This window comes from Hemiscyllium ocellatum, chromosome 33 (assembly GCF_020745735.1).
Source record: "Hemiscyllium ocellatum isolate sHemOce1 chromosome 33, sHemOce1.pat.X.cur, whole genome shotgun sequence".
Classification (NCBI taxonomy): domain Eukaryota; kingdom Metazoa; phylum Chordata; class Chondrichthyes; order Orectolobiformes; family Hemiscylliidae; genus Hemiscyllium; species Hemiscyllium ocellatum.
This window is the reverse complement of record NC_083433.1, coordinates 46,387,920-46,413,701: the sequence shown is the minus strand read 5'-3', so window position 1 is coordinate 46,413,701 and position 25,782 is coordinate 46,387,920. Positions and strand designations below refer to the sequence as shown.

At 45.4% G+C, this 25,782-nt stretch overlaps 1 long non-coding RNA gene across 1 annotated transcript in view; it reads right to left on the bottom strand.

The window, feature by feature from the left end:
* Positions 1 to 10,491: 10,491 nt before the first annotated feature.
* Positions 10,492 to 25,782, bottom strand: part of LOC132831389 (uncharacterized) — a 33,300-nt gene continuing 18,009 nt past the window's right edge. The window contains exon 2 of the long non-coding RNA XR_009646490.1: positions 10,492 to 11,186. This is a non-coding gene — a long non-coding RNA (uncharacterized LOC132831389). The remainder of the gene's footprint in view (positions 11,187 to 25,782) is intronic.

Here is a 25,782-nt window from a genome sequence, read left to right as displayed (position 1 = left end):
CTCTCAGGTGATCTTACTATCAGTAACACGAGGAAGCCCCTTGGGTAAAGGACCAGGCATCTAAATTGCATGACAATGCTGTCACCTTTTTTTTTAAAAAAAGCTTATTTTCTCCTTTTTTTTAGTTAGAGATCTTAAAGGCCAAACTGCCTACTGAAAACGGCTCAAGTAAACAACTTATGAGGTTCTTAGTGTTTTTAGTAAATAGTAGTAACAATGGCCAGCTCGCACAGACAGGCTTTTCAGTTTTTTGTTCTTGTAGATGTAACAGTTACCAGCTGCTTGGGTCCAAGAAGGGTTGGAAGTTTTACTAACTTATCCCTCGATGCTATTCTGTCTGAAACCTCACTTGATACTGTTTCGTCCTGGTTTGGAGAACTGTATGCAAGAATGTATGTCTGAATGCTCCTTTTTGCCAAGGGGGAAGGGTTATGTTCAGATTAGATTGGATTACCTACAGTGTGGAAACAGGCCCTTCTGCCCAAGAAGTCCACACCGACCCGCCGAAGAGCAACCCATCCAGACCCATTCCCCTATATTTACCCCTTCACCTAGCATTATGGGCAATTTAGCATGGCCAATTCACCTAACCTGCACATTTTTGGATTGTGGGAGGAAACCAGAGCACCTGTGCGGACACGAGGACAATGTGCAAACTCCACACAGTCTGTTGCCTGAGGTGGGAATTTAACCCGGGTCTCTGGCGCAGTGAAGCAGCCGTGCTAACCACTGTGTCACCATGCCGCCCACTGTGCCATCCTGTGTTTAGGTGATGTTAATAAATTGGAACAGTGCATTTGTAGAAGGTACTGTATCCATCATTCAGTTAAGGTTTCCAATAGTTAAGTTATTCTAAATTCATCTTCATTTCTGTATGGATTTTCATTCGAGTGTTTAAATATATTGTGTTTTGTTTAATGGTGAGTGGTTTTACTAGTAGCATTACATCTGAAACTCCCAACTCACATCTACCTTTAAAATAAGAAAAGATTGGCATCCAAGCTACCTTCTTAAAATAGTTTGAGACAGTCTGGTTGGTCTATAGTAAACTGGAGACTTTTGTCTTGTTCTAAATCGGTTACACCAAATTGGGCTTAGAATTACAATCCCTACAGTATGCAAACAGGGTATTCGACCCAACAAGTCCACACCGACCCTCCGAGGAGTATCCTACCCAGACCCATTCCTTTACCCTATTATTACACATTTTCCCCGACTAAGGCACCTAACCCACACATCCCTGAAAACTACAAACAATATATCATGGCCAATACACCTAACATGCACATCTTTGGGTTGTGGGAGGAACCAGAGTATCCAGAATAAGCTCATGCAGACACTAGAGATTCTGAACCAGGAGGCTATTGGGTTCAAAGATCGCGTATGATAGTTGTTAGTGTCTTTTGTTCTGGTGTTGAATTCGGTTGGTTTAAACAGTGTTTTGTGTGTAAAGATTCTTTCAGTCACTAAGAGTTCTCTGGGCGTGGAAGAAGTGAAGTTGGGGATTTTACAGAAGGTCATGAAGGCAAAGCTCTAGGAAGTGACAGACAAGCTGGAGTTGGGGTTGTGTTTGTGAGAAAACGAGAGATAATTACAGTGATAGCTCGGCAATTACATTTGGTGGAACTGCCATCAGACTCTTTGGAAATGGCTGGAATTCAATTTCAAATGAGGCACTTTGAACATGAGAAGGAATTGAAACAGTTTGAATTATGATGAAAAGTAGAAATAAAAGAAAAGGGGATGTAGAAGAAAGAGAGAAAAGGACAGAAGAAAAGCAGAGAGTAGCAACTTAAACAGTTAGCAATTCGAGAGGAAAGTTGACACAAAAGGCGGAGATGAAGGTAGACGATTGGCGGGATGAGGAGAATAGTGAGGTTGAACAACCCAATTATAACCAATGGCCTGATGGAGTTCTGTTTAAATGCATCCAGACATTATCTAAATTTGATGAGAAGAATGGGGAAGTCTTTTGAATTTCGTTTGAGAAAGTGGCTGAACAAATGCAGTGACCAGTGACCATGTGGATTTAGTTGATTCAAACAAAGCTGGTAGGTATTTGCATCCCTATCAGAGGAGGTATCTGGCCAGTATGGGATGGTGAAGAAAGCCATCTGAAGTGCATATGAGCTTGGGCCAGAAGCCGAGAGACAGCATTCCAGGAATCTAAAAAAGGTTCCCTAGTTAAATGCATATTGAGTTTGAAAGGATCAAACAAAGTAATTTTGAAAGGTGGGGAAGGGTATTAAAAACAGAGCAAACCTATGAAACTCTTAGAGAGATTTTTATTTTGGAGACGTTCAGCAATTCACTTCCTGCAGTCGTGAGAAGAGCAGAGAGTAACAATGGCAAGGTTAGAAGCTGAAATGGATGATGTTGCTGACTGAGTTCAGAAATCAACGTTTGGTTTCTGTGAGGGATTGAGAAGAATGTGTGAGATCTTCTTAAAACATATACCTGTGAGAGTAAGGTTGACTGGCAAAGGCCGCGAGTAGCAGGTAAAGAGATTAGAGCATTAAGAGGTACAGAAGTACGTAACTCTTTTTTTGCTGAGATATGAGGAGCTATGTCATTCTGAAGGAGTATTGGAGAGATGAGGAGTGCTCCATTATGTAACGTGTGTTAGGAGGTTCCAGTGCAAACGTCAACAGATTTATTCTACAGTGGGGACGGAGGTCTTGAGCTTGGTGTTGGAATTACAACATTTCAACATTTAAATTGCGAATAACATATGTGAGACATATCTTTATCACTGACCGTAACCCCTTAAGGTCTTGGAAAGTTTAGGGAGAAAAATACCAGTCTGTTTCGATTGAGCTTATTATTGCTGCCATTCAGTTTGAAATTATACAGGTGACAGGGCGAGAAAAACTACGTTTTGACACGTTGTGGAGACTTGGATGAAGAAAGACAAAGGCATTCTGTGGCAGGAGTAAAATTCCTGAAATCGAAATTATTTGTGAATATTTGTATCCTCACAGTCAATGTAATGTATATGCATTGCAGATTACTAATAGAGGAAGATTAGGAGATCTAAAATGAGTCCACCTTTGCATATTGATGGATTATTTTATTAAAGATGGAGTCGTGAGAATACTGTCTGTAAAAAGGTTATTTTCTCTTGGTTTTTTTTTTAAGAGAGGTTTTAAAGGCAGAGGTGTAGAACTGCTGTCTGAAAACAGTTTAATTAAATAACTAATAAAGATTTTAGGTTTCATTGAAATGGTGGTAACAATGTAAGGGCAGTAGCCAACTCTCCCAGATCAGGGTTTCTCGTTTTGTTTTTAGCTGCAGCATTCAGAAGATGCTGGGGAGCCCAAAAGGTTTGGAAGTTTCAATACATGATCCCTAGCTGCTTTTCCCTCTGAGAACTCTGTTGATGCTGTTTCCTCCTGGATTGTAATACTGCTGTAAGGATCTGTATTTGAATATATCATTTTTCCAAGTGGTGTAAACCAAGAAGGTGCGGTATCTATTGTTTGTGTAAGTGTTCCAACATATAAGGTATCCTAAAATAATATTTTCTTTGATTGTATTTTAACTAAAGCATTTTAATAGATTATATCTTGCTTAATGTTGCATGGTTTGACCAGTCACAACATATCTGTAAGGCATACTTCCCATCTATATTCAAAATAAGGAAAGGTTTGAGTCTAAACGGCCTTCTTAAAACATTTTTGGGGGATCTGGTCTGGTCCACAAAACTTATAGCCGAATGGGTTTGTGGCTGACGGCTGTAATGGAAATTTAGTGGAGGGACGGGGGGATGGTTTGCTGGAGGATGTGCTGCGAGCTGCCTCAGACATTCTGGGAGACCTCTGAGGATTTGGTGACCCAATTCTGGATGGAGCATGGGGACTGTAGTTAGACTTTCTGGGTGTGTAAGATGAACACCAAATAGAGCAGAGGCATCAGAGAGGGGAAGCTCTGAAACCACGCAGTGAGTATATGTGGGGAAAGGGATCTGCTGTATCCCCATCGTGTTTTCCAGGAACAGCTTCCCAAGCTTCACTTAACCCAGCAGCAGAGTGTGAGGGGACCCTGACAGAACAAGGAGCTGGTCACAGAGCGGTGTCACCTCCTTCAACACGACCTGCAGCTTCACACCAGGGGAAGGATGGTGCTGCCAGTGGCTGTTAGGGTCACTGTTTCATTCAGCTTCTATGATCCAGAACTTTCCAGGCAGGGCTAGGTGACATGTCCATCATTTCCCAGTATCTCAACATCAATGTCACCATTCGGTGATGGAGGATATATATGGTGGATGAGGTTAATAGATTGTTTCTCCCTCAGCAGGGAGCTGCCAGGTGTATCCAGTATAATGGGATTCCCGATGGTGAAAGTTGCATCTGCAGAGTAACCTTGTCAATGGGCAAAGGTAGAGGAACTGAAGGAGCTCTCTCTCTATTAATGTTACAGTGTACCCATGCACAGTACACCATGTTGGTGAATACCCACTGTCCTGGCAGCAGTCACTGCCTCCTCATTCAGAAGCAGTCAGCCGTTCCCATCGTCATCGGGTCTCCACGTAGAAAAGAAATAAAGATATCTTGGATAAAGGCCGTCCCTTTGATGCACGTTTCAAAACACCATCCCCACCACCAATCAACGACATCAAAGTATTCCATGTGTACGGAGAGCAATGGGGTCACTTGGAGTGTCTGGGAGCTGACGATCAGGGATGGAGCAAAGCCTCCCATGTCTAAATGGCTCTGAGTGAACCCCCCCAGTACACAGTATCATTAAGTCCTGTAATCCCTCTCCATTTCAGTAACATGCTGCCTTCCATTATTCCTGCAAATGGAATGACAGGTTATATCATGTTAAATTCCACCTGCAAAACTATTACCTATTGTCTTTAACTCTCTGAATCTATTTGCAGACTCTCCACCCTCTATTGATAATTTAATCTGTTGCTTATCACAGCGACATAAGAATTCTTTGAAGAGGTGACAAGCAGGTTAGACCAGGGATACCGAGTAGATGTGGTCTATCTAGACTTCAAAAAGGCCTTTAATAAGGTGCCAGATGGGAAGCTGCTGAGTAAGGTGAGGGCCCATGTTGTTCGAGGTGAGCTACTGGAATGGATTGAGGATTGGCTGTCTGACAGAAGGCAGAGAGTTGGGATAAAAGGTTCTTTTTCGGAATGGCAGCCGGTGGCAAGCAGTGTCTCGCAGGGTTCAGTGTTGGGGCCACAGCTGTACACGTTATATATTAATGATGAGGGTGTAGGGAGGCTGTAGAAGGATCGAGACAGTTTGGGAGAGTGGTCCAGGAAATGGCTGATGGAATTCAATGTGAGCAAATGCGTGGTCCTGCACTTTGGCAAAAAAGAGAATACAAGCATGGACTACTTTCTAAACGGTGAGAAAATTCATAAAGCCAAAATACAAAGGGATCTGGGATTGCTAATCGAGGATTCTCTAAAGGTAAACATGCAGGTTGAGTCCACGAGAAAGAAAGTGAATGCAATGTTGTCATTTATCTCAAGAGGGTTGGAATATCAAAGCAGTGATGTTCTACTGAGACTTTATAAAGCTCTGGTTAGGCCCATTTGGAGTACTGTGTCCAGTTTTGTGCACAACACCTCAGGAAGGCCATACAGGCACTGGAGTGTGTCCAGCGGACGTTCACGGATGATCCCTGGAATGGTAGATCTAACATACGAGGAACAGCTGAGGATCCTGGGATTGTATTCATTGGAATTTAGAATGTTAAGGGGAGATCTAATAGAAACTTATAAGATAATACACGGCTTGGAAAGGGTGGACGCTAGGAAGTTGCTTCCGTTAGGTGAGGAGACTAGGACCCACTGGCACAGCGTTAGAATTAGAGGGGGTCAATTCAGAACAGAAAATGCGGAGACATTTCTTCAGCCAGAGAGTGTGGGCCTATGGAATGCATTGCCGTGGAGTGCAGTGGAGGCCGGGACGCTAAATGTCTTCAAGGCAGAGATTGATAAATTCTTGATGTCACAAGGAATTAAGGGCTACGGGCAGAATGCGAGTAAGTGGAGTTGAAATGCCCATCAGCCATTATTAAATGGCGGAGTGGACTCGATGGGCCGAATGGCCTTACTGCCACTCCTATGTCTTATGGTCTTATGGACATCACCAAACTCAGCATCTGTATATCTGTTCCATCCTCCTGGTCATTAATATAGACTGTAAATAGTTGAGAACTCAGCGCTGGTCACTGTGTGACCCAACTGGTTACGTTCTCTCTAACTGATTTATCCTGAGTGCCTGCTTCCTGTATGATACCCAGTCCTCCCCCATTCCTGGGAAACACAGTCTAAGTGTTGAAGAAGAACAAGGAGCATCTGTGAGGAATCCAACCCCTCGATGAGGCTGATGTCACCGCAGCCTCTGTTCCACTTCCCTGCCATCTCTCCATCCTAAAACTCTAGTCTCTTATTGTACATTGCGCCACGTGAAAAAAAAGTCCACTCCACATCTCCACTTGCAATTACTTTTAGCATTTTACAGACCTCAATGAGATCTCCTTTCATTCTTATAAACTCGAGAGTATAGGCCTAAACTGCTCAATTTCCCTTCATAAGACAAACACTTCAAATATGGAATCAATCTAATGAAGCTCTTCTGAACTGCCTCCATGGAAATACCTCATTCTGCAGGACACCCAAACTGCACTCCAGTTGCAGCCTCACTAATGCCTTGCATAGCTACACCAACACTCCCTCCCTTTCTACTCTATCGTCTCATAAATAAACACTGAATTTATGCTTGCATTTCTTATTACTAGCAGTACCCGCATGCAGGTTTTCTGTGATATGCGAGCGGGCACCCAGACCCCTCTGAACCTAAACACTTTGAACTTTCTCTCCGTTTCGATAATAATTTATCTTTCTATTAAACTGGCAAACTTGAATAGCCCCATATTTATACATTTTAATTTTCCTTGCCAAATTTTGACCCATTCAACCAACCTATCCATATGTTTTAAAATCTCTTGTTTCGTCATTCCGAATTAATTTCCCACCGATGTCAGTGTCATCTGAAAATGCGGCATTGTATTTCCATCCCGTCAACCGAGTACAATAATACCAACGATTGCAAATGGTTGAGGTGTGATTACTGAAATCCAACGCACCCCACAAGTTGCATTTGCCAAAAGAAAATGACACATTTATTCCATCTGACTACATTTTGTTGGTTAACCAATCCTCCATCCAAGCTAATAAACTATTCCTAAAATCATGTTTTCTGATTTTACCATTTACTCTTTGGAGAAGCGACATATCCGATGCCTTCAGGAAGACCAGATTTGTTCCATCTTCAGGATTCCCACAATCCACCTTGTTTGTGACAACTTCAAGTAACTCAAGCAATCAATTCAAACACAATTTAGCCTTAGGAAAACCATGGGATAAAAACAATGACTGCAGATGCTGGAAACCAGATTCTGGATTAGTGGTGCTGGAAGAGCACAGCAGTTCAGGCAACATTCAACGTGCAGCGAAATCGACGTTTCTGGCAAAAGCCCTTCATCAGGAATAAAGGCAGTGAGCCTGAAGCGTGGAGAGATTGGCTAGAGGAGGGTGGGGGTGGAGAGAAAGTAGCATAGAGTACAATGGGTCAGTGGGGGAATGGGATGAAGGTGATAGGTCAGAGAGGAGAGGGTGGAGTGGATAGGTGGAAAAGGAGATAGGCAGGTAGGACAAGACCGGACAAGTCATGGGGACAGTGCCAAGCTGGAAGTTTAGAACTCGGGTGAGGTTGGGGGAAGGGGAAATGAGGAAACTGTTGAAGTCCACATTGATGCCCTGGGGTTGAAGTGTTCCGAGGCTGAAGATGAGGCGTTCTTCCTCCAGGTATCTAGTGGTGAGAGAGTGGCGGTGAAGGAGGCCCATGAGAGTTGAAATGTTGGGCAATGGGGCGGTGTGGTTGATTGGTGCAGGTGTCCCAGAGATGTTCCATAAAGCGCTCTGCTAGGAGGCACACAGTCTCCCCAATGTAGATGTGACCACATCGGGAGCAAAGGATACAAAAAATAATATTAGTGGGAGTGCAGATAAAACTATGGTGAATGTGGAAGGCTCCTTTAGGGCCTTGGCTAGAGGTGAGGGAGGTGTCAGAGATGGTCCAGGTAAATTGAAGGTCAGGGTGGAATGTGTTGGTGAAGTTGATGAATTGCTCAACTTCCTTGCGGGAGCACGATGTGGCACCAATGCAGTCATAAATGTAGCGGAGGAAGAGGTGGGGAGTGGTGTCGGTGTAATTACGGAAGATCAACTGTTCTACATAGCCAACGAAGAGACAGGCATAGCTGGGGTCCATACGTGTGTCCATGGCTACCCCTTTGGTCTGGAGGAAGTGGGAGGATTCAAAGGAGAAATTGTTAAGGGTGAGGACCAGTTCGGCCAAACGAATGTGAGTGTCGGTGGAAGGGTAGTGCTGGGGACGTCTGGAGAGGAAAAAAGCGGAGGGCTTGGAGGCCCTGGTCATGGCAGATGAAGGTGTAGAGGGATTGGATATCCATGGTGAAGATCTCCATTAATGACGACCGACTTGACAATGACATTTTTACAAACCCACCGACTCCCACAGCTACCTGGATTACCCCTCTTCCCACCCTACCTCTTGCAAAAGTGCCATCCCGTATTCCCAATTCCTCCGCCTCCACCGTACCTGTTCCCAGGAGGACCAGTTCCACCATAGAACACACCAGATGGCCTCCTTCTTTAGAGACCGCAATTTCCCTTCCCCGGTGCTTAAAGGTGCCGTCCAACGCATCTCGTCCACATCCCGCACCTCCGCCCTCAGACCCCACCCCTCCAATCATAACAAGGACAGAACGCCCCTGGTGCTCACCTTCCAACCTACAAACCTTCGCATAAGCCAAATCATCCGCTGACTTTCCGCCACCTCCAAAAAGACCCCAGCACCAGGGATATATTTCCCTCCCCACCCCTTTCCGCCTTCTGCAAAGACCATTCCCTGCGTGAGTACCTGGTCAGGTCCACGCCCCCTACAACCGACCCTCCCATCCTGGCACTTTCCCCTGCCACTGCAGGAACTGTAAAACCTGTGCCCACACCTCCTCCCTCACCTCTATCCAAGGCCCGAAAGGAGCCTTCCACATCCATCAACGTTTTACCTGCACATCCCCAATATCATTTATTATATCCGTTGCTCCCGATGTGATCTCCTCTACATTGGGGAGACTGGGCGCCTCCTAGCAGAGCGCTTTAGGGAAAATCTCCTGGGCACCTGCACCAATCAACCACACCGGCCCGTGGCCCAGCATTTCAACACCCCCTCCCACTCTGCCAAGGACATGGAGGTCCTGGGCCTCCTTCACCGCCGCTCCCTCACCACCAGACGCCTGGAGGAAGAACGCCTCATCTTCCGCCTCGGAACACTTCAACCCCAGGGCATCAATGTGGACTTCAACAGTTTCCTCATTTCCCTTTTCCCACGTCACCCGAGTTCCAAACTTCCAGCTCAGCACTGTCTCCATGACTTGTACGGACTTGTCCTACCTGCCTATCTCCTTTTCCACCTATCCACTCCACCCTCTCCTCCCTGACCTATCATCTTCATCCCCTCCTCCACTCACCAATTGTACTCTATGCTACTTTCTCCCCACTCCCACCTTCCTCTAGCTTATCTCTCCACGCTTCAAGCTCACTGCCTTCATTCCTGATGAAGGACTTTTGCCGGAAATGTCAATTTCGCTGGACTTTGGATGTTGCCTGAACTGCTGTGCTCTTTCAGCACCACTGATCCAGAACTTCGTAAAACCATGTTGACTGACGAATTGTGGTTTGAGTTTGCAAATGTCCTGAACAATGGACTCTAGCAATTTGCCTTTATTACAATAGTTTATTGTTACACTTCAGTCGCTCATGTATTACATTATTACAAGTTCCTCCCTTTCGAAAACCTTCACGATTTCTTTGAATTCCTGTTCTATGGGCACAAGGCTTTAACAAGGCTCCAATTGCCGTGTAAGAGCCATGTATGTCTGAATGGACTCATCATCCTGCTGGTGTCCAAACTCGATTGGCTGATGTCTTTCTGGTGTTCCCATGTTGCCATCTCCAAGTCCAGAATGACCTCATCCTGTTGATGCTTTCGAGGATTGGGAGATTATGGAATCTTCCTGTTGCTGTGTAAAAATTTGGGGGGCTCATGGGTCTTCTCATACTTCACCATAACAGGTGGAGATACTGAACGGTCTCCTCATGTATCCCGGAGATGGGACCGAGGGATTGATTCGACGTCTCTTGTTCCCATAAAACAAACACGTGTATAAATTACCTCTTCCTTTCTCATGAAAGAAGTCTCAGATAGTTTTTATCCTTATCCAATTCCCTTGCAATTGGCTCGGTGGGTCTGAATGGCCTCCTGTAATCCCAGTGTAACAATCCCCAGTCACTGTGTGACCTCTTCGAATTCCTATATTACAGACTTGAGAAGGCTGAATGGACTGATCCTGTTGCTGTTTATCAGGATACTAGTGCAGCATGGTCTATTTTTTTTTATTTTATTAAACAAATTACAAAACAGTTTACAATAAACATTTACAGCTGTAAAGAATACAGCAATTTTACAAGGGAGAGGAGCAGCAAAGCTAGGCCCCAAACCCTACCGTTTGACCATTTTTGCAGCATGGTCTACTGTTATAGGCTCGAGGGGCTGATTGGCCTCCTTCTCTAAATGTATATCAGGCTCCAGGGGCTGAATAGCCTCGTCCTATTTTGGTGTATCAGTGTCGAAGTCCTGAATATCATCCTGTTGTTCCTGTGTAACAGGCTGGAGAACGGAATGGATTCCTCCACTATCTGTGTAATTCCCTTCACTTGTTAACTCCTTCTGTCAAATTTGTTCAAATAAGATCATCTTTATTTTTTGTAAACTCCAACGGCTACTGGGTCAACCTGATCATCCTTTCGTTATAAGCTAGCACCTTCATTGCAGGAATCATTTGAGGGAACCATCTCTGAGCTGCTTCCAATATAACAACATCCTTTCTTCAGAGAAGAGGCTAAATCTGTACACACTACTCCAGATGTGATCTTCCTGTACAGAAGCTGCAACACTTTATCAACCTGCTGTAAAGTTCCCACCCAGGTTAGAGCAGTCTCAGCTCTCTGGGGGAATACGGAACATTGTTGGAAGATCATTGTCCTTCTCTACTCCATCAGCATAACGGGAGATCTGGGGAAATTAAAGTTTGAGAAGTTCATAAATGATGTGGTGAGATGATCTCTGCCATTAATCTCCCCAGAGCCCACGTCCCTCAGATTTCACAGAATCTAGTAAGGTGGAGCGCAAAAACAGCAAGGAGAAGCAAACATTGATGGGAGTGAAAGCTGCAATACAAATGCTGGACATGTTATAAAACAGGAAATGAGATATACACATTTGTGGGTACTTCAGTAATAATGTGCTGTTAAATTATATCTAAACTGTGTTAACCCAAATGAATGCTAATACTGGGGAAAATGGATGTTATGATCACGTGTGAGATTGTTTACATTAACGTTATGTCGAGTACTGAGCTCGAGATCAGGTTATTTAGGAATTGGTGTTGAGTGATCAGAAGAGCTAATTGAAAATTTTGCTGTAAAGGACCTTTTCGGAACAGTGACCACAATGTATTTGTTTTCATTTATGCTGTTTAAGTACACGACAGTTTTGTTGTATTTGAAGTAACCGTTATAAAATCTGAGTCATGCAAACCATGAAAGTGGAGACTACTAATGCTGGAGATCAGAGTCGAAGAGTGTGATGCTGGAAAAGCATAGTCAGGCAGCATACTAAGAGCAGATAAATCAATGTTTCTGGCATAAGCCTTCATCAGGAATGAAGCTTCTGGGCCAAGGGGACTGAGAGATAAATGACAAGGGGGTGTGGCAGGAGGGAGGTTAGCAGGGATTATGATAGGTAGATGAAGTTGGGGATGAAAGTGATTGGTGATTAAGGGAAATCAAAACACCTCATCTACTGCATCCATTAAACCCAATGAGGTCTTCTCTACATTGGCGAGGCAGGAGGTCAATTTGTGGATCCTTTCAGAGAACATCTCTGGGACAGTCACATTGAACAACTCCATCGCCTTGTGGCTGAGCACTTTAACTCCCCTTCCCACTCTGCCGACGACATCAGGGTCCTAGACATGCTCCATCGCCAAACCCGAGCCACCAGAAGCCTGTAGGAGGAAAGCCTCATCTTCTGCCTTGGGACCATCCAACCACAAGACATCATAGTGGATTTCCCCATTTCCCCATTTCCCCTAATCCCACTTTATCCCACTCCAACCCTCCAAGTCAGCACCGCCCTTTTGAACCTTCCTATCAATCTCGTCCATCCTCCTCTCCGACTATCGCTTTCAAACCCACCTTCATCTACCTATTAGATGAAAGGAGGCAGCTTAGAAAAATGCCAAGTGCTGTTATAAGCCAGTAGGTTCAGAGAAATGTAGGACCCAGCAAAGGATGACCAAGAAACTGAGAAGAAAATCAGAAAGAGAAAAAGCGTGCAGACGAAAGAAAAACATAAAGACTGCTAAAAAGCGTCTATCAATATATGAAAAAAATAAAAACAAGGTCAAATGTGCAACAGTTGGTGCACGTTCAGGATAATTCATTGCAGAAAACAGAGAAATCGCAGGGAAAAGAAACATTTTGTTTGTGCCTATCTTCATGGAAGAATGTCCAGAAATTCCAAGTGACCATGGGACTTCTGTAAATAAAGTCTAAGATCATTCTTATAAATGTTGAGGTCATCTTTGAAAAGAAAGCTGGATTGAGTATTTATAAATCTGACAGACTAGATGTACTTCATACAAGAATTTCAGAGGAAGCAACAATAGACATGTTGATTGCATTGCGGATTTTAACTTTAGTTTCCGACACATTCCCGAAAGGCATTTAGCCAACCTGGATAAGGCAAAGGTTATAAATATTATCCAATAGTTTAAGAAAGGATGAAGATGGAGAGTGGTGAACTACAGACCAGTTATCTTGTCATCTGCAGTCGGGTGTCTGTTGGACTCGATTACAAAGAACATGTTACTAGATATTTAGAAGGTAATAACATAACTGGGGAATGTGAGAATGTACCGATGAAAGGAAAATCAGAAGTGGCAAATATTTTTTTAGAATGGCTTGAAGATGATTCTTGTGGGCATCGGCAATGAAGAACCAATGTATAACATATAGTTGGAGCCTCATTAGCTTTTATTTTAAGAACTCACACAGTAAGCTCATAGAAAAAGTTAAAGCGAGAGAAATGGGGAAGAACATATGCAAATGGGAAAGTAACAATTAGGTTTACATTCATGTGAATGTAATTGGAATATAGAGGATATTGTGCACCAGTTGCATCGAGTGTTGGTAAAACTAAAGTTAGAGTATTGTGTATCGTTCGGAATCCCAATCTAAGAAAGAATATACTGACTATAGAGGAACTGCAAAAGGTATTCTACAAAATAATCCCTAAGTTGGCAAGCTTGTCTGACGGGGAAACTCAGCCTGTAACCTCGAGTTTCAAAACATAAGAGGTGAATCTTAGAAACATTGAAAGGACTGAAGAACAAGAACATGAAGAAGTACAAGTAGGCGAGGTCAGGAAGTATCCCACGATATTCTACACGAACGCGTAGAACAGTATAATGAGCAAACAGTTAGTGCCCATTAGAAAACAAAGGGGCAACCTGTGTGTCAAGTTGGAGAACATTGTTGGATTGTTACATGAGACCTTCACATCTATTTTACTTGGGAGAAGGAGGACGCAGGTACAGAACTCAAAAAGATGGACTGGAAAACTTTTGAACAAATCGATGTAAAATATGAGCAGGGATTTGAGGCTTTGTTCTGTATAAATTTGGACTAATATCCATGAGTTGTATCACAGGCGGCTGTCGGGGTCAAAGGAGGAAAGACCCTGACTGAATATTTAAATTAGAATCTGACCGTAGGGGATGTGCCAGAGAACTGGAGAACTGCTAATACGATTCCACTTCACAGTAAGGGTGGGAGAGATAGCCCAGGGAACTATAGACGAGCGAGTATTTGATCATTGTTAAGGAAACTACTGGACAAAATAGGGAAGGAAAAAATCGAACTCCAATCAGAGTCGCAAGGTTTGATCAGGGATAATCATCATGACGTTATCAGAAGGAAGTCACAAACAATGGATTTGATTGAATTAGTTTGAGGAGGTCGATTGTTTAGTTTTGTAGGAAGGCCTTCGACAAATTTCCAGCTGGGGGTAAACTGAAAAATAATGTAAAATCTCACAATATGAAGGATAACTGGACAAGTTACAACGAAAATTGTCTTAGTGGCAGGAGGCAGAGGGTGGTGGGAGAAGGCTGTTTGTGTGACTGGAGACCAGTGTCCCCTGGTGTACCACAGGGTTCAGTGCTGAGTCCCTTATTGTTTGTGTTATTCATAACAAAAAAAATGTGAATGTGGAGAGGGCTAGGTGGAGAGTGGGGGTGGTGTGATAAGTAAGTGTATGTTTGACATAAAGATTGACCGGTTGGTTCGCAGTGAGGAGGAAGGCCTTAAGTTACAGGAAGATGCGGATGGAATGGTCTGATGGGCAGATCAATGGCAGATAGATTGTAACCCTGATAAATGTGAGGCGATGCACTTTGGGAGAAGGAACCCAGCAGGGGAGGACTCAGTGAATGGCAGCACACTGGCAAGCTCAGATTGTGCTTCTCCACACATCCCTGAATGTGACTGGACAGGTTAATGCTTAAAAATGTGTTGCTGGAAAAGCACAGCAGGTCAGGCAGCGTCGAAGGAGCAGGAGAATCGACGTTTCAGGCAGATTCCTGAAGAAGGGCTTATTCCCGAAACGTTGATTCTCCTGCTCCTTTGTTGCTGCCTAACCTGCTGCGCTTTTCCAGCAACACATTTTTTAAGCTCTGATGTTCAGCATCTGCAGTCCCCACTTTCTCCTGGACAGGTTAATGGACTAGTTAAGAGTTGGACCTTGGGTGTTTTGTTTCCTAATCAGGGTGTAGATTATAAGAGCAATTCAGGGCTTTGGTTCAGCCAAAATGTCGTATTGTATGTAGTTTTGGGAGCCACATTCCAGGAAGGATGTGATTGTACTCGAGAGGGTGCAGAAGTGATTCACCAGGATGTTCCCTGGGATGGAGCATATCAGCTATGGAGAGAGGCTGGATAAGCTCGGGTTGTTTACTTTAGAGCAGAGAAAGCTGAGGAGTCAGGGATTCAGAAGGATAAGATTATAAGCGACACGGACAGGGGGGATAGACATCAACTGTTCCTTTTAGTTAGAGGCTCAAGAACAAAGGAGCACACTTTTAAAGTGAAGAGTTTGAGGTTCAGAGATGATTTAAACATTTCTTCAACTCGAGGTGTGGGGTTCTGGGATTACTTCCTGGGAGGTGAATTATCACGTGTAACCTCACAATCGTTAAAAAGTACTTTAACGAGCACTTGGAAGTGTGATAACATTCCAGGATATGAGCCTGCTGTAGGAAAGTGGGACTAGTATTGATCGTACTGTATTTCTATTGGCACAGAGTCTAGGCTCCTGTAAGTGCATGTTGTGGAAGGTCAATTATTGAGCAGTTTAAACAGGAAGTGATAGATTTCTGAAGAGTTATATTCATAAGGGTTATAAGTGTGAACTGTAATAGCTTGCTAAATTATGTCAATGTGAGAAATATGAGAAAACAAGTGTAGTTTCCTTACAGTTTGGAACCAGAGAATGGAGAATGGGGAACAGGGAAATGGCAGAACTATGAAGCTACTACTTCAGTTCTGTCTTCACAAAACTTTCTAACAATATAAGGAAAACTAAGTCTGGTGTGGGAAAATGATAGAGTACATGGAACATAGAACATAGTAAGTAAATGGTTCAGCAGAAAGTAATGGTCATAGACGACATTAACATAGATGTAATTAAATGGGAATTATGTTTGAGAAACAAACTGGGAGACAAATGAAAGAGAAGCAATGGATGTAAAACATTTTGATTTTTAGAAAAATGTTGGTAAAGCTCCAAGCCCAATTTGCAAAATCAATTCTGAGTGGATTTGGGCTAATATATGGCCATGTTTCTAGAATGGGACAGCTGGCAGGAAACAGTTAAATGAAATAAACAGACTCGTCATTTCTGATGAAGGGCTTATGCTCGAAACGTCGAATTCCCTATTCCTGAGATGCTGCCTAACCTGCTGTGCTTTGACCAGCAACACATTTTCAGCTGTGATCTCCAGCATCTGCAGACCTCATTTTTTACTCGAAGATTTTAACCTACTGCGAATCCTCTTGCAAGGATGCCTTCCTTGAAGAAGCTCTCTTCCTCCCTCTACAAGGATTTCAGTGAGTCCCTCTCTCACTGCACCCCCCAGGTCATCTCCTCTGCACAGAAACTCTTCAGCCACGTTCTCAAACAGGCTCGTTACCACAGCCACATCTCCTTCCTCAGCACCTGCCTACGGAACCGACTGATCCCACACGGACTCCGAACTACATTCCAACCAACAAAATTTAGACCCAACCAGGACAACCTGTACCTACAACAAATCCGAAGCCTCCAGCAACAGACCTCCCTCCGGATCCCCCACTCCACCCTTGCAGCCATTCGTCGCCACCTACACTCGCTGCAATCAGCCCTACCCCAGCTCAGGACAACACTCTCACAGACCTGCAAAGGACCCCTGCTGTTCTTCATCTACAGAAGAATCCACAAACTCAACAAACAGTTCTTCCTAGCCATATCAGAGATTAAAGACAGTAAGTACCAAAAACGTTCATGTACTTACCCCCACACTCGTGGCTCCTCAACTATTCCAGAATCTTCTATAGGCTTGTCGGACGCCATTACACATGTGGCCTCCACAGCGCCCGCGGCACCAAAGGCCGCCGCCGACCCCGCCCCCACGCTTGACTCCGCCCCCACATCGAGCAACGTCACCACGTCTAACTCCGCCCCTGACCCCTCCCCCAGCCCCACCTCCAGTCCCACACCAGATCCGAGCTCCCAGCCTTGCCGGATTTTCACCATCCCTCCAGATCTCCCCCTCTCTGAGGATGAAAGATCAGTCCTCAGCAGGGGCCTCACCTTCATTCCCCTACGCCCTCGGATTAATGAGTTCAACACGCGCCGATTTATTGAACAATTCTTCCGCCACCTTCGCCTCCGTGCCTACTTACACAACCAAGACTCCCGCCCACCCTCTGACGACCCCTTCTCCCGCCTCCAACACACCCCATCCACCTGGACACTCCGTGCTGGCCTCTTACCCGCCCTCGATCTCTTTATAGCCAACTACCGCCGTGACATTAACCGACTCAACCTGTCCACCCCTTTCACCCACTCCAACCTCTCACCCTCAGAACGTGCAGCCCTCCACTCCCTCGGCTCCAATCCCAACCTCATCATCAAACCCGCAGACAAGGGAGGCGCGGTGGTAGCTTGGCGCACTGACCTTTATACCGCTGAGGCCAAACGCCAGCTCGCGGACGCCTCCTCTTATCGCCCCCTTGACCACGACCCCACCTCCCACCACCAAACCATCATCTCCCAAACCATCCAGGACCTCATCACCTCAGGGGATCTCCCATCCACCGCCTCCAACCTCATAGTCCCACAACCCCGCACCGCCCATTTCTACCTCCTGCCCAAAATCCACAAACCTGCCTGCCCCGGCCGACCCATTGTCTCAGCCTGCTCCTGCCCCACCGAACTCATCTCCCAATACCTCGACACGGTCCTGTCCCCTTTAGTCCAAGAACTCCCCACCTACGTTCGGGACACCACCCACGCCCTCCACCTCCTCCAGGATTTTCGCTTCCCTGGTCCCCAACGCCTTATTTTCACTATGGACATCCAGTCCCTGTACACCTCCACCCCCCATCATGAAGGACTCAAAGCCCTCCGCTTCTTCCTTTCCCGGCACACCAACCAGTACCCTTCCACTGACACCCTCCTTCGACTGACTGAACTGGTCCTCACCCTGAATAACTTCTCTTTTCAATCCTCCCACTTCCTCCAAACTAAAGGAGTAGCCATGGGCACCCGCATGGGCCCCAGCTATGCCTGCCTCTTCGTAGGATATGTGGAACAGTCCATCTTCCGCAACTACACTGGCACCACCCCCCACCTTTTCCTCCGCTACATCGATGACTGTATCGGCGCTGCCTCGTGCTCCCACGAGGAAGTTGAACAGTTCATCAACTTTACTAACACCTTCCATCCCGACCTCAAATTCACCTGGACTGTCTCAGACTCCTCCCTCCCCTTCCTGGACCTTTCCATCTCTGTCTCGGGCGACCGACTCAACACAGACATCTACTATAAACCGACTGACTCCCACAGCTACCTGGACTACACCTCCTCCCACCCTGCCCCCTGCAAAAACTCCATCCCATATTCCCAATTCCTTCGTCTCCGCCGCATCTGCTCCCAGGAGGACCGCACAGCACAGATGGCCTCCTTCTTCAAGGACCGCAGACTCCCCCCAGATGTGATCGACGATGCCCTCCACCCCATCTCCTCCACTTCCCGCTCCTCCGCCCTTGAGCCCCGCTCCTCCAACCGCCACCAAGACAGAACCCCACTGGTTCTCACCTACCACCCCACCAACCTCCGCATACAACATATCATCCGCTGTCATTTCCGCCACCTCCAAACGGACCCCACCACCAAGGATATATTTCCCTCCCCTCCCCTATCAGCGTTCCGCAAGGACTACTCCCTTCGTGATTCCCTCGTCAGATCCACACCCACCACCAACCCAACCTGCACCCCCGGCACTTTTCCATGCGACCGCAGGAAATATAAAACTTGCGCCCACACCTCCACACTCACTTCCCTCCAAGGCCCCAAGGGATCCTTCCATATCCGCCACAAGTTCACCTGTACCTCCACACACATCACCTATTGCATCCGCTGCACCCGATGTGGCCTCCTCTATATTGGGGAGACAGGCCGTTTACTTGCGGAACGCTTCAGAGAACACCTCTGGGCCGCCCAGACCAACCAACCCAACCACCCCGTGGCTCAACACTTTAACTCTCCCTCCCACTCCACCGAGGACATGCAGGTCCTTGGACTCCTCCACCGGCAGAACATAACAACATGACGGCTGGAGGAGGAGCGCCTCATCTTCCCCCTGGGAACCCTGCAACCACAAGGTAGGAATTCAGATTTCTCCAGTTTCCTCATTTCCTCTCCCCGCACCTTGTCTCAGTCGGTTCCCTCAACTCAGCACCGCCCTCCTAACCTGCAATCTCCTTCCTGACCTCTCCGCCCCCACCCCACTCCGGCCTATCACCCTCACCTTGACCTGATTCCTGATGAAGGGCTTATGCTCGAAACGTCGAATTCCCTATTCCTGAGATGCTGCCTAACCTGCTGTGCTTTGACCAGCAACACATTTTCAGCTGTGATCTCCAGCATCTGCAGACCTCATTTTTTACTCGTCAAGCAACAGCCTGACATTGTCTGTAAGGTATGATTCTGTGAGTATGACTATGTCCCAGACGCCCCATCACCTTCCCCGGATATCTCCTGTCTCATCAGCAGGACGGACACAGCAGAAGTGGCGGCACAGTGAGGTACAGTTGGAAGGGAATTGCTCTTGGTGTCCTCAAAAGTGCCTCCGTATTCCATGAAGCTTCATGGCATTAATTTGCACATGTGACAGGAAACCTCCTGCTGATTACCATGTACCAGCCTCTCTCAACTGATGAGTCAGTACTCCTCCATGCTGAACAACACTTGGAGTAAGCACTAAGGGTAGTACGGACGCAAGATGTACTCTGGGTGGGGGATCTCAATGTTCACCACCAAGAGTATCTTAGTTACAGCATTACTAATCGAACTGGCCGGATCCCAAAGTATATAACTGCTAGACTGAGTCTACGGTAGGTGGTGAAGGAACCAACAAGAGGAAAATACATACTTGACCACAGCCTTACTAATCTGCCAGTTGCAGAAGTATCTGTTCATGGCAGTATCTGGAAGAGCAGCCACCGCATAGTCATTGTGGAGACAAACACACACCTGCACATTGAGAATAACCTTCACCATTTTGGTTAAACTATAACGGTGCTTAATAGGTCAGACTTCGAACAGATCCAGCAGCTCAAATCTGGATGTCCATAAGGCATTGTGTGTCATCAATAGCAGCGGAATTGTACTTTCACATAACCTCATGGCCTGGCGTATCCCCCTCGCAACAATTACCATCAATCCAGACGATCAACCTTGGTTCAATGGAGTGTGCAGGAAGGCAGGAGCAGCACTGGGCAAACCTAACAATGAGGTGTCAGCCTGTTGAAGCCACCGAACAGGACTACTTGTGCGCCAAACAACATAAGCAGTAAGTGATATACAGAGCTAAGTGATCCCACAAGCAATGGATCAGAACTAAGCTCTGCAGTCCATCCACATATAGTCGAGAAACGTTGGGAACAATTTAACAATTCACTGGAGGAAGAGATTCTGCAAATAACTCCTACCTTCATGATGGAAGAGCCCAGCACTTCAGTGTATAAGATAAGGCTGATGAATTTGCAACCATCTTCAGTCAGAGGTGCTGAGTGGATGATCCATCTCAGCCTCCTCCAGTGGTCCTCAGCGATTCAGTTACCAGTCATCAACCAATTCGATTCAGTCCACGCGATATCCAGAAACGTTTGGAGATACTGGATTCTCCAAAGGGCCCATACTCTGACAAAATTCTGGCAATAGTACCGAAAACATGTACTCCATAACTTTGCCACGCCCCAAGCCAAGCTGTTTCAATACAGTTACAAAAATGGCTTTTCCCGATTATGTGGAAAACTCCCCAAAGTATCTCCTGTGCAGAAAAACCAAAATAAACCTAAGCGAGCCAATTACAACCCCTATCAGGCTACTCTCGATCATCAGTGAAGTGGTGGAAGGTCTCAGTGCTTTTAAGCAGCAACCTGCTCAGCAATACCCTGGTCAACGATGCCCAGGTTGGGCTCCCCCACGGTCACTCAGCTCCTGACCTCATGACCTTAGTTCAAACATGGACAAAAGAGCTGAATGACAGAGGTGGGGTGAGAGTGATAGCCCTTAAAATCAAGGCTGCCTTCGACCAAGTGTAGTATCAGGGGCTTTAGCAACACTAGTATCAATGGGTATTAGAGGCAAACACCCCGTTGGTTAGGATCATACCTGTCACATAGGAAGATGGTCATGGTTGAAAAAGATCAGTCAACTCAGCTCCAGGAAAAGTCTGTAGGATTCCCTCGGGCAGTGGCCTCGGCTGAAAACTTATTCAGGGCTGCTTCATCAATTACCTTCCCTCTATTTTGAGGTCAGAAATTAGGATTTTCGTCAATGATTGTACAATGTTCTGCAACATCTGTGGCTCCTCAGATACTGAAGCAGTCCATGTCAAATGCGACAAGATCTGAACAATATCCAGGCTGACAAGTGGCAAGTAATATTCAGGCCACACAAATGCCAGACCGTGAACATTGCCAATAAAATACAATCAAACCTGCCCCTTGGCATTTAATGGTGTTACTATCAGTGAATCCCCCCAGTATCAAAGTCCTGGTGGGTAAGCATTGCTCAGAAACTCACTGGTCTCGCCACATCCTGACTTCAAAAAGTCTGTCCATCATCTAAAATGCATAAGTCAGAAATGCGATAGAAGACTCCCAATTTGCCTGGATGAATGCAGCCCCAACAACACTCAAGAAGCTTTATACCATCCAGGACAAAGCAGCCAGTTTGACTGTCCCTTCATTCACAATGCTCCACCATCAACGCTTTACTATCTACATGCTGCAATGAAATGATTCACCAAAGATCCTCAGAGACCATCTTCCCAACTCATGACCACGTCTATCTAGAAGGACAAGGGCTGCACATGTATGGAAAAGCCATCATCTTTAGGGTCCCCTCCAAGCCATTCACCATCCTGACTTGGAAATATTTCACCGCTCCTTCGCAGTCGCTGGGTCAGAATCCTGGGATTCTCTCCCTAATGGCATTGGAGGTCAACAACAGCAGGTGGACTGCAGCGTTCAACAAGGCAGCTCACCACCACCTTCTCAAGCGCAACTAGGAACAGGCAATAAATGCTGGCACAGCCAATGACACCCAGATTGACGAAATATATAAATAGAAATTAAGAGGGGACGGTTGCTGTGGTGTCATAGGGATCGGTGTTTGGGGCCCAGCTATTCACAATGTTAAACATTGTGTTGCGGGAATCAGATACAATATATCCCAGCCTGCTGACATCACTAACGGATGTGAGATTGTGAATGGGTGAGGAGGATGTAAAAATGCACCGAGAAGTCTAAGACAAGTGGAGTGAATGGGTAAATACGTGATAGATGGAGAACATTGTGGATAGAGGTGACAGTGTGCCCTTTGGTGGAAAGGATAAATTGGTAGCCGACCATTTGAAAAGGATTGATGGAAACATGTTGATTTACAAAGGGACGTGTGCTCCTTTTTGTTGTTTCCTTCTGCATAAACCTCTGAGGCCCAAGCAGCACAGTGAGTCCTGCAACCAGAAGTCAATACGAGGCATGGCATCGGCACGCTGACCAGTGTACACAGACCCACCAAGTAAGGAGCTGTAACATTGAAAACGATCTGCATCTTGTGCACCAGTCGCTGAAAGCAATATTGCAGAAACATAAAGCATTGAGGAAAATAAATGGTGTGTTGACCTTCATTTCAGGGGATTTGAGTCCAGGAGTAAAGGTGTCTTACTGCAGCTGTACAGGGCCTTGGAGAGATATAAGCTCGAACATTGTGCAGCATTATGTGCAGTTTTGTTCTCCTCACCTAATAAAGGACAACACTGACATTGAGGGAGTGCAGTGAAGGATGACCAGACTGATCTCTGGGATGACAGGCTTGTTGTGGGAACAGAGTTTGGGGTGACTGGTCCTGTATTCCATGGGGTTTAGGAAAACGAGTGGAGGTCTCAGTGAAATATGCAAACCTCTGACAGAGTGAGACAGATTGGAAGCAGAGATTATTATTCCCCTGTCTGGGACGTCTAAAACAAGTGGCCACAGTATTAGGCACAGGCAGGTCACTCTGCATTGAGATGAGAATAACTGGCTGCACTCACTGACTGGTGACCCTGGGGAATTCGCTCGCACCTGGAAACCGAGACACTGATTATAAGGATTTAGAGACAATAAAGGGATGGTGGGAGAGCAGGAGTATGGTGTGGAAATGAAGGGCCAACCATCATTACATTGACTTGGGTAGCAAACTCGATGGACCAAACGTACTACTGCACCGCCAATTTTATAGCTTCCCAAAGTTACTCAGATTAACAGATATTTACATAATGTGGGGTAAGTGCATTGAGGAGATTTTTTCCATGAACTAGAATGGGGGAGGCTCAATGTGTTGTATGACCTACTCCTTTCCCGCTGTTACTGTGCCGTCTGTGGGAAAGTTTGGTAAATGTTGTCACAAGCTCTCAGATGTTAGAAAGGAGGTCTCTGCAGAGTCAACAGGACGGTGTTCCCATTCCCTTTTCCGACAATGAGGCTGAGGCCGGATGTTCTGTCCGGTTTTCATCCTTTCAGACCTCGGAGCAGTTTGATACAAGTGAGTGCCTTGATTGGCTGTTTCAGAGACAATTGAAATGTTTATCACATGTCAGGGTCTTTGGAGTCAGTTTTATGCCCAGGAAATCACGGGAGATTCACTTTATGAAAGTACATTGGAGAAGGAAATTCTGTTTACAATCGATATTGACGTCAAGGTCACTGTTACTGACATCAGATTTTAGATCTCAACATTTTATTAATTGTCTTTAACTTCCACCCGCTGCCAGAGCATTAGCCTGGTCTGGAATAGTAATCCAGTGACATTTCCACAGCAGCACCATCTCCACATGGGGACCTATGGGAAACCACACTGAGCTAGTTATTTCTATGCTGCTTGACAGTTCTGTCAAAAATAACTCCCTCCAATTTGACTATTGCGACTTTACTGAGGGAGTGGTAATTGGTTGGATTGTAATTATTCCCATCTTTGGGGACTGGACAGAGCTGAGTAATTTTGCACATTGCCAGGGAGATGTTAGAGTTGGAGCTTAAATGAAACAGCTTCCCCAGGGACACGGCTTATTGTGCAACACCAGTCTTCAGATCCATTACAGGAATGGGTTCAGGGCCCATTGCCTTTGTTGTATCTACTGTGTTCAGCTGTTTCTTCATCTCACATGCAGCAAATCGAATTAGTTGAAAACTGGCATCTGTGATTTTGTGGGCATCATGATGAGGGTGAGCTGTATCATCGACTCAACACTTCTGGCAGAGGATGGTACAGATGAAACATCCTTCTCTTTTACACTGATGTGCAGGTCTGTTCCATTATTTAGGATGGGGATATTTGTTGAGCCCTCTCCTCCATTCATTTGTTTAATCGTCCATCACGATTTATAATTGAATGTGGCAGGACTGCAGGGCTTCGTTCAGACCTGTTGGTCAAATACGGTAGCTTTAATGATTCACCCATCAGCCCTGTACTCAGTGACCTAACCTGGTTTCTGATGTGGTAATACTTCACTTTTCAAACTCTCATTCTGCTGAGGGTCTTAGAGCTGGGTCACGAGGAATAATTGGTGGATTTCTTAACTAGATACAAAGGGAGTACGAGAGAGAGAGAGGATATAGATATGGAGATGTGGAAAATGAGAAAACAACATTATCGAAAGAAATAGATGTATTTCCCTCAAGGTTTTGGCAATTCCTGTGTGCTGTGGTCCTTTGTCCAGTGCATGTACAACAGAGCAATATGTTCAAATGCAGGATCTGAAGCCGTAACTTTTCTCTCCAATAATATGACAGGCACTAGTTTCGGAAAGAACCCAGCAGGCCAACATATTTAATTCCTGGTAGAAGGGGGATTAACTGAAATAAGTTGGGAAACAAGAAACAAGAGTTTAAAACACACATCCTGATAAGAATGAAGACTAGAATTATAATCCCACAAAAGGGGCATCGTTAAAAGAAAGGGAAGGTATCAGTTCAGATGAGGATCAATTAAAGTTTTAGTGCTTTAAAAATTTTATTCATCACGTGCATCGTTTTTCGTTAACTGTGTCTTCGTGTTCATTCAGAATGTGCTGTACACGAATGAAGAATGTTTCTTATCTGAACACGCACTGATTAAACAGTGTATATAAAATCATTTTTCCTCCATTTCAGACTGTCCTGTTGTCATGCTAGCAGGATATATGAACACCAACTGGCCACCAAAGGACATGACCCACCATCACTAGTTTCCATACATAAAGGAAAAGAAGGACACCACGTTGACTGTGACAATGCACACTTCCTAGGACAACGCCACGCACGAAAGTTCTCAGAGGCATGACATACTAGCCAGAAGTACATCAATAAACACATCAATTTAGATCCTATCTCCCTTCCCTTGAACAAAAAACTGGAAATGACATCACGCACCTTAAGAAAGCAAGATCCAGAAATAGAAAGACGAGACTTACCACCAGTGCGTCACCAGAGACTCTCACTGATGGTGTTACGTAGTCATGGTGACGAAACATCTGAAAACAAACCTCCAAGCTCAGCGAGTTTGCATACATACTTATTAATTGTTCTTTTTCTCTTAATGCTAGATTTTGCAACTACTTTGTCACTCATGTTTTAACAGATTACGAGGTGAGGTGAGCTTTTCTGGGTGTGTAGTTTTAATTAACAAGGGAGTTCAACATTGACATCATAACGGTTTGAGGGCTTGTCGTATGGGAGTTCGACAGATTTGAACAGAT